A 9,846-nucleotide genomic window follows, 5' to 3' on the forward strand; every position below is an offset into this window, starting at 1 on the left:
TGGGTCAGATTGCTCGGTGTGCACTCTGCACACGTACGTACTTACATATGCACACACAGTGCCGCACATAATTATCTATTCAAACACTCCACAGGATATTTTTTCTGTATTTTCTCTAAATGCACGCTGGCAACGGCATTAAAAACAATGTGTCGTTCCACTTCTGGCATTTTGCAATTCAAAATGATGCGAGCGTCACCTGAGCGGAATACTGAGGAGCAGACGGAGGCGTTCCAGCCAGCAGCATTAACATACAGGAAGCCATTATCACATCTGGCCTTTGCAGCCAACTGGAAGGCTGTGTGTGTTTGTTTGTGTGTGTCTGCACGATATGTTTCCGTGTGTCTACCTGTAAATACGCGGCTGCGCGTGTGTCGGCCTTTATCCATAAATATGCATGAAACAAATACAAGGTGGTGTCCATGCCTGTGCAAATTAGGTACATATGCGTGCACGTGTCCCCATCCCCCAACCGGCTCTCAGATTAGAGGCTTCTGTAATGCTTCTACAAAGGTCAGGGTTTTGTGGTGGTCGGGCTGTAGCGGCAGGCCGTGTTTAAAGGTCACCACGCCACACCATCACATTATCTCCCTGCCATTTCATACCAGTTTGTCTGTCTGATTGATTTTTAAAATAAAGCTGCACGTCCTCCCGGGCTCAGCGTGGCTGCTTCTCTCTCGCAGTGAAAACAGGCAGTGTGCGTGGGGGTAGCTGTGTGGCTGTTAGACTGGAAATCCTGTGATGGTGACAGTGATGACCGCTCCCTGCTGCATGGGTGGACGAGCTTTGTCAGGGTTCACTGTTTCGCTGTTTCGTCAGCGCAGGTGTAAAAATCAAACATCACATCGGTTGGCGCTCTGGCTTCAACACTGGTGTGTAAAAAGTGAGAGATTTGTTGTGGTGGAAGGACAAGATGGAAACGCAGCTTTACAGACATTTTTCCAACTGTTGTGTGAACTCGTTTCTTTTGTTTGTGCTTATATTGCTCTGTGATGACAGCAGCTGGTGATTCGGGTCATTCGCTTGGCCGTTGCTAAGGATTTTCTCACTTTTTAATCATGTCTCCATTTCAATTTGCTTTCATAATGGAGCAACACTGCATATAAACGAATGTTCAGATGTTAGGAAAAAAGGCACCTGGATTACAGTTTCTATGAAACTGTGACTTTTAAAGCACTAATAAGAGATGAGGAACCGTACTGCAGGTTGACTTGGTGGGAACATAAAAGCGACATAAAGAATCGACTTGCAGCCTAAACACCAGCGAATGCAGGCAGATGAGTGATTACAGATGTCATGAAGCTCATTTTGGTGCCACGCTGTGTCCGAGCAGAGGGAAAGGTCACACCGCTGCTAAGTACATCCTTCGAGTACTTGAAGCCATTGCAATGGATGCTGAGCAGGTGATGTTGGATTTGGGGTCAATAAATATTTAACGACAGTTACTGAACACGTGGGTATTCAGAGCTGCAGACTGAAAGTGAGAAAATGCGCAGATTGTATCTAAAAATAGAAATCTTACTGTTCCACAGGTGGCTGAGAAGATTACCACAAAGTAAGACTTTTGATATTCAGAGAGCTGCTCCTGGAGCTTTTTGCATGCACCTCATTTTACAGTCACGGCTGTATTAATCGATATACTGCAGTGTTACTATGTTACTGTGACATGGAGTTATACATGTAATGTAGAGTATGCAGCCATGTCACACTAAGTCCTTTGAACCGTACATCCAGGTTTAGTCCGAAGGAGAAACATTTAATAGCAGCTTTATTTTATAGAACAGTTAAACTGAGCTTCATTTTAATCATTTGAATTATGATGTTTTTCCTTTTCTGTCTCTTTTTCCTCCTCCTGCCTGTCAGCTTGGATATTGCCATATTATACATGCACCGTAATAACAGAAATAATGCAAATTGAAATTGAAACACGAGTTGAATAAATAACCAAATAAAAGTAACACACAAACGAGAATTTATAGAGCTCATGTTGGAAAAGCAAAACGTCTTTGGCACAACATCACATTCAGACAGAAAAGCTGCCAGTCTTTAAAATGAACTTAACATTTTTATGTTTCATATATTTATGAAACTGCTGTGAATCCTAATGTAACTTGTTATGCTGCAGCTGACAAAATACATGTAATTCATAGTTAATACTGAGCAGGCTGTGTGGCCCAAGGAATAAAACACTTCCACTTGTTTTGGTCTTGCCCATCGATCAACACTTTTTGGGTATCGATTCATTCTGAGTTACAGATGCAACTTCCCTTTAATTGGGATGAACTTTTGTTTGGATATTTTTAAAGAATTACCTTCATTAATAGACTCCAATATGACATATTTAGTGATATTTGATACATTTTGTCAAGGAGACCCGATTTTGTTTGAATCTCTGTAATTATGTCATTATGCCATATTTCTGAATTGTTATGTGTATATTTGTATATGTCAGTGTGTATGAGTGTTTAGGCGAATACATATGTATGTAGGTATGTGTATGTATGTGTGTGTGGTAATATGTGTGTGTGCGTGAATATACACACTAGATGGTACAGCCGTTTGTTTATTTTTGATTATTTGTTTATTTTGGTTTATTTGTGTTCTTATAGGTTGTTTATTAAAAAATAAAATATATAAAAAAAATGTTGTTTATTAAAAAAAAAAATACTGAGCAGGCTGCAGTTACACGCTATAGTGTGTATGTAACCACAAAAACAGAAGTATTGACCACAGATCACCTCGTGACAAGAGCTGATTCTTAATAAAAAGCGGAGTTGACAAAGGGAGATACTGGTGTCACCCCACTGTCACAGACTCCCAGTGTTCCCATTCACCAGATAAACTGGCACAGCACCAGATTTCATGCACAGCCAGTGGCAGTGTAATAATCAGATCAGAAAACCCCCAGGTCTGCTTCACCGATGGCTGATGTAGATCAGTGCAGTCAAACTGCTTTTACACACCATCACAGCCATTAGCCTGCACAAGTCTGAGTGGCTTCTTGGTAAGAAGGCAACAAAATGAAGGTAAATGGAAACATCCACTGTGGCTGTTTCCCCTGTACCACATCCAAAATGACTAAAGTAGAAAAGCATTACTGACAATTATGGATGGACTCTCGTTTTTGTGTGTTTCCAGTGTCCCCCTCCCAGCACCCTCCTCTCTGTCTAATGCTGAATGAATTGCTCTTGTTCAGGAAATTGCTGCTAAGCGTGGCAGGCAGCTCCAAACACGTTCCACTCAAAGAGAGGGAGGGAGACAGACATACAGAGAGGGATTAAATAGGAGAACTTGGCCACCTGGATGAATCAGGGACTGAACAATTAAAAATCAATTTACCGTCAAAAAATGTTGCCTTCTAATTAGGACCACAGGCAGACCACAGGGCCTTTTCTGTTGAAGGGCATTTTTTCTCCTAAACCAAATTGTTTCATACTCCCATTGCTGTCCCCTCCCTAACTATCCCATTGTTTTTTCATCCTCTGCTGACAAGCCCACATAATGATAATGCAGCCGCAAATAGTGTATTATTCAGGCCCACTGTAGTACAATAGGCCTAAATGTTTCTGCCCAAATGGACAGAAATTTGTTTTGATTCCCAGCAGATGTGCAGGGCTGGGCCCATCTCTGTTCCAAAGGGAGATGACAATATCTCATAAAGCACAAAACTGTACAATGCCTGATAGAGTATAAACTCTGACCACATGTAGTAACAAATGCATAAACGTTAAAGCAGAAAAGCAAAAAAGGAGCTTTATGTGAGCTCTGAAAATCATCTGATCTCACAGACATAATCTGTAATTCAACATAGAGATCTGTAATTCGTTACTTGTAATGCGTTACTGTAATCCGATTACTTTTTTCAAGTAATGAGTAAAGTAAGGGATTACTATTGCAAAAACGGTAATTAGATTACCGTTACTTTCCCGTAGGAACGCTGCGTTACTGCGTTACTAAAACTGTGATTTTTTGCGAGAATGTCTCATGACAGTGACGTAAGCGAGTGCAACGTTCGTGACAACAGCTGTGTGCAGATCAACAATGGATCATATATCGAGTGCAGAGAGAGTATGAGCGTGCAGCGTTTAAAGCGTGGAAGTACTGACCTTACTTTGAGTTTGATTCCATAAAAAGTGACAAAAACATTAGTGTCCGTTGTGCGTGGGAAGAAAACTTCTTTTTACAGCGAAAAAAACCCTAAACTTCCAAACAAGCACCGAGTAGCTACGACGTAATGGGAAACTCACAGAGAAACTCACGGATTCTTCCACTGACCGCTGCACACCTGCACCAGGGTAACCCTCCGCCTACCCCACTCCTGCTTTACAGGTGAAAATAGAGCAACAGGACCGCTAGTCTTTGACTTTATTTATTTTCTGCTGTGTTTTACTTGCATCTATTTGAAAGACTGAGTGTAAACACACAAAATATTTTATTTTATGTTCTGGAATGTGCAGAAAATAGGTTTAAATATTAAACTAATTTCTTCCAGTCAGAGAATGTTGCAGATAATTAAATTTTTGCTTGATGCATAAAGTTAAAAGATTAAAACTAATAAAACAAGTTTTAAAAAGAGACTTTTCCATTTGATTACATTTTGTATGATGGATTATGTAGAAAAAGTAGAATTGGGCTGAAAGATCTATCGCTTTATCACCTATTCAGGTTGTAAATCGTGTTTTTAAAAAGTAACTAAGTAACTAAGTAATTAATTACTTTTGAAAATAAGTAATCAGTAAAGTAACAGGATTACTTTTTGGGGGAAGTAATCAGTAATTAGTTACTTATTACTTTTTTCAAGTAACTTGACCAACACTGGATACAAGTCAGAGAACGGTTGCATTACAGAAAAAACACTGAAATGTACACTACAATGGGAAAGTACAAGAGGAAAAAAAGAGACTCTACTCATGCTGGGCTACAGGAGGACAGCATGAGAACAGGAAACAAAAAAACTCCTCTGCACAGAAAGCACATAAATGTCCACAGTACAACATTATAGAGCATGTGACCAGCAACAGGGTCGGGTGGTGAGTGAGGAGTAATCCTAGGCAACACAGCAGCCATCCTGCCACTGCGCCGTGTCTCCAGCGTGAGCCCAGACCCGCCTCGTGTTCCCAGGAGGCAACAAGCAACAAAGGCATTGGAAGGGGAGGGAGGATGAGTGAGTGCTTATCAGTGTAAGAGTGTGTGTGTGTGTGTGTTCATAGTTCAGCTGAGACAGTGTCCTTCACCCTGCCAGGCTAGATAAACAGTCTACCAGCCAACCCAGGTGGCCTTGCATGGAGTGGGAAGAACAGTCTAAACACAGTCGTTATCAGAGAGTTTTTGTTCAGCTCCAGCCTTGAGCCCACAGCTGGCGCCGAAGGGATAGCCGCAATAAAATGGTGGTTTTTCTTTTGTGCAAACAACTCATGAGAATTTCAAAGCTGTTCTTAACACTCCAACACTGGTCTCTCCATCTCCCATTGGAGAGCCGCGAGCTTCTCCATGATGTTATCAGACTTGCGCTCCCTGGTCTTATCATTCTTGTGCTCAGAGAGCCGATTCTGAGAACTCACGACTGCAGTGAGCTGCTCCAAGATGTGATCCAACTTTCACTCAGAGATGTTATTCTGAGTATTCACGGCCGCCGTAAGCTTCTCCAAGATCTTAACCATGCTGCACTCAGTGAGCCCGTTCTGAGAAGTCGTGCCTCGTCCCATCATTCCAATCCCAGCGGGCAGCCTTGGGGGGGTTTGAACAGCCGGTTCCGCTTTCTTAATTCTCCGATAAGCCAGGGCCAAGCCAGCTCCGATCAGCAAGAACCCTGTTACCATGGTTCCGAATAGGTAGATATCTTCAGCGTCCTCGATCGACAGTCCCGCCAGGCACACGACCCTCCATTGTGTATCCGGCAGGGAAAGTCCCTCCAGGGCACTCGGGCTCTCCCGAGCCCAGACTTCTCGTTGAGAAAAGGGTGTCAATAGCATTCAGAGACCAGTTGATCAAATCCATAATTATCTTTAGGTTTTAGAAACAGACTGTGAGAGATTGTTCGAGGGAAAGTAATGCACACGAGACAAGACAAGGACACAAGAAGCTAAGCAGGGAAGATAAGGGAGAGGAGGAGGAGAGGAGAAAAGTGCGACCACCTTCGCTGAGAGCCAAACGAGTTTTTAATTTCCCAGATTCATATTTGTGTTGTTGTACTCTGCACTGTAAAATCTAATTAGTTCACAGGACTGGAAAAAACCATGCAAACTCGTTGCCTCCAAAAAGTTGAGTAGAGTTTACTTAAGATGATTTATTTTGAGTAGAAGAGCATTGTATGATTTTTATTCTGTGCTTTGGTGCCGCTTATTAGACCATCCACTGTATGAAACAAGCTGTTTTAGCCTCTTAGTAAGCACTTAATAGAAGGAAGTGAATGGGTGTGACTGGGTGAATGTGGCATGTTGTATAGAGTAGAAAGGCCCTATATAGGAATCAGACTATTTACTATTTATGAGCATCCACTATTAATGATTTCATCCTACTCTTCTCTTTCCAGGGGGATTATAAAAAAACTGGGTGCACAAGCTTGAATTTATTTTGGGTTTTCTCTAATCTACATGGGATCAAATATACAGTGTGGCAAAAAAGTATTTAGTCAGCCACCGATTGTGCAAGTTCCCCCACTTAAAATGATGACAGAGGTCAGTAATTTGCACCAGAGGTACACTTCAATTCAATTCAATTCAATTCAATTTTATTTATATAGCGCCAAATCACAACAAATGTCGCCTCAAGGCGCTTCATAGATACAGAGAAAAGCCCAACAATCATATGACCCCCTATGAGCAAGCACTTTGGCGACAGTGGGAAGGAAAAACTCCCTTTTAACAGGAAGAAACCTCCGGCAGAACCAGGCTCAGGGAGGGGCGGCCATCTGCTGCGACCGGTTGGGGTGAGAGAAGGAAGACAGGATAAAGACATGCTGTGGAAGAGAGACAGAGATTAATAACAGATACGATTCAATACAGAGAGGTCTGTTAACACATAGTGAGTGAGAAAGGTGACTGGAAAGGAAAAACTCAATGCATCATGGGAATCCCCCGGCAGCCTACATCTATTGCAGCATAACTAAGGAGGATTCAGGGTCACCTGGTCCAGCCCTAACTATATGCTTTAGCAAAAAGGAAGGTTTTAAGCCTAATCTTAAAAGTAGAGATAGTGTCTGTCTCCTGAATCCAAACTGGAAGCTGGTTCCACAGAAGAGGGGCCTGAAAACTGAAGGCTCTCCCTCCCATTCTACTTTTAAATACTCTAGGAACAACAAGTAGGCCTGCAGAGCGAGAGCGAAGTGCTCTAATAGGGTAATATGGTACTACAAGGTCATTAAGATAAGATGGGGCCTGATTATTTAAGACCTTGTATGTGAGGAGCAGGATTTTGAATTCAATTCTGGATTTAACAGGAAGCCAATGAAGGGAAGCCAACACAGGAGAAATATGCTCTCTCTTTCTAGTCCCTGTCAGTACTCTTGCTGCAGCATTTTGGATTAACTGAAGGCTTTTCAGTGAGTTTTTTGGACATCCTGATAATAATGAATTGCAGTAGTCTAGCCTGGAAGTAATAAATGCATGAACTAGTTTTTCAGCGTCACTCTGAGACAGGATATTTCTAATTTTAGAGATGTTGCGTAAATGGAAGAACGCAGTCTTACATATTTGTTTAATATGTGCGTTGAAGGACATATCCTGGTCAAAAATGACTCCAAGGTTCCTCACAGTGTTACTGGAGGCCAAGGTAATGCCATCCAGAGTAAGAATCTGGTTAGATACCATATTTCTAAGCTTTTCAGCGCCGAGTACAATGACCTCAGTTTTATCTGAGTTAAGAAGCAGAAAGTTAGTGGCCATCCAAGTCTTTATGTCTTTAAGACATTCCTGCAGTTTAACTAATTGGTGTGTGTTATCTGGCTTCATGGACAGATAGAGCTGGGTGTCATCTGCATAGCAGTGAAAATGTATGCTATGTCTTCTAATGATGCTGCCTAGGGGAAGCATGTATAATGTAAACAGAATTGGTCCTAGCACCGAACCATGTGGAACTCCATAATTAACCTCAGTGTGTGAAGAGGACTCTCCATTTACATGCACAAATTGGAGTCTATTAGATAGATATGATACAAACCACTGCAGTGCAATACCTGTAATACCTACAGCATGTTCTAATCGCTCTAATAGAATATTATGGTCAACAGTATCGAATGCTGCACTAAGGTCAAGAAGGACAAGCACAGAGATGAGTCCACTGTCAGAGGCCATAAGAAGATCATTTGTAACCTTCAATAAAGCTGTTTCTGTGCTGTGATGAACTCTGAAACCTGACTGAAACTCTTCAAATAAACCATTCCTCTGCAGATGATCTGTTAGCTGTTTGACAACTACTCTTTCAAGGATTTTTGATATGAAAGGAAGGTTGGAGATTGGCCTATAATTAGCTAAGACTGCTGGGTCTAGAGATGGCTTTTTGAGTAAAGGTTTAACTGCAGCCACCTTGAAGGCCTGTGGTACATAGCCGATTATTAGAGATAGGTTGATCATATATAAGATCGAAGAATTAATCAATGGCAGGACTTCTTTGAGCAGTTTTGTAGGAATGGGGTCTAAAAGACACGTTGATGGTTTGGAGGAAGTAATTATTGAAGTTAACTCAGAAAGATCGATTGGAAAAAAAGAGTCTAACTTAACATCAATGGAACTAAGAGTAGCTGTAGATAATATTACATCTGTGGGATGATTATTGGTAATTTTTTCTCTAATGATAAAAATTTTATTTGTGAAGAAGTTCATGAAGTCATCACTAGTTAACGTTAAAGGGATGGTTGGCTCAAAAGAGCTCTGACTTTTTGTCAGCCTGGCTACAGTGCTGAAGAGAAACCTGGGGTTTGTTCTTATTTTCTTCAATCAGTGATGAGTAGTAAGCTGTTCTGGCTTTGCGGAGGGCTTTCTTATAAAGCAACAAACTATTTCTCCAGGCTAAATGATGATCCTCTAAATTTGTGACACGCCATTTCCTCTCCAGATTACGAGTCATCTGCTTTAGGGTACGTGTTTGAGAATTATACCACGGGGTCAGGTACTTCTGATTAGAGACCTTAGTTTTCACTGGAGCTACAGTATCCAGAGTCGTACGTAGTGAGGAGGTGAAATTATTAACAAGATAATCCACCTCTGTTGGGGTAGCGTTCAGATAGCTGCTCTGCTCTGTGTTGGTACAGGGCATTGACGATGATAACAGTGGCTGGATTATATTCTTAAACTTAGTTACAGCGCTTTCAGAAAGACATCTACTTTGATAAAGTCCACTCTCCACTGCTGCGTAATCAATTATTGTAAATGTAAATGTTATCAAGAAATGATCAGACAGGAGAGGGTTTTCAGGAAACACTGTTAAATGTTCAGTTTCTATGCCATATGTTAAAACAAGATCTAGAGTGTGATTAAAGTGGTGGGTGGGTTCTTTTACATTTTGAGAGAAACCAATTGAGTCTAACAACAGATTAAATGCCATGTTGAGGCTGTCATTTTTAGCATCTACATGGATGTTAAAATCACCCACAATAATTATTTTATCTGAGCTCAGAACTAAATTAGATATAAAGTCTGAGAAATCAGACAGAAACTCTGTGTAAGGCCCAGGTGGACGATAGATGATAACAAGTAAGACTGGTTTCTGAGTTTCACAGCTGGGGTGGACAATGTTAAGCATCAGGCTTTCAAATGAATTAAAAGTCTGTCTTGGTCTTTCATTAATTAATAGACTGGTGTGAAAAATTGCTGCCACACCGCCCCCTCGACCTGTGCTTCGAGATTTCTG

The sequence above is a fragment of the Neolamprologus multifasciatus genome, chromosome 9, assembly GCF_963576455.1.
Source record: "Neolamprologus multifasciatus chromosome 9, fNeoMul1.2, whole genome shotgun sequence".
Classification (NCBI taxonomy): Eukaryota; Metazoa; Chordata; class Actinopteri; order Cichliformes; family Cichlidae; genus Neolamprologus; species Neolamprologus multifasciatus.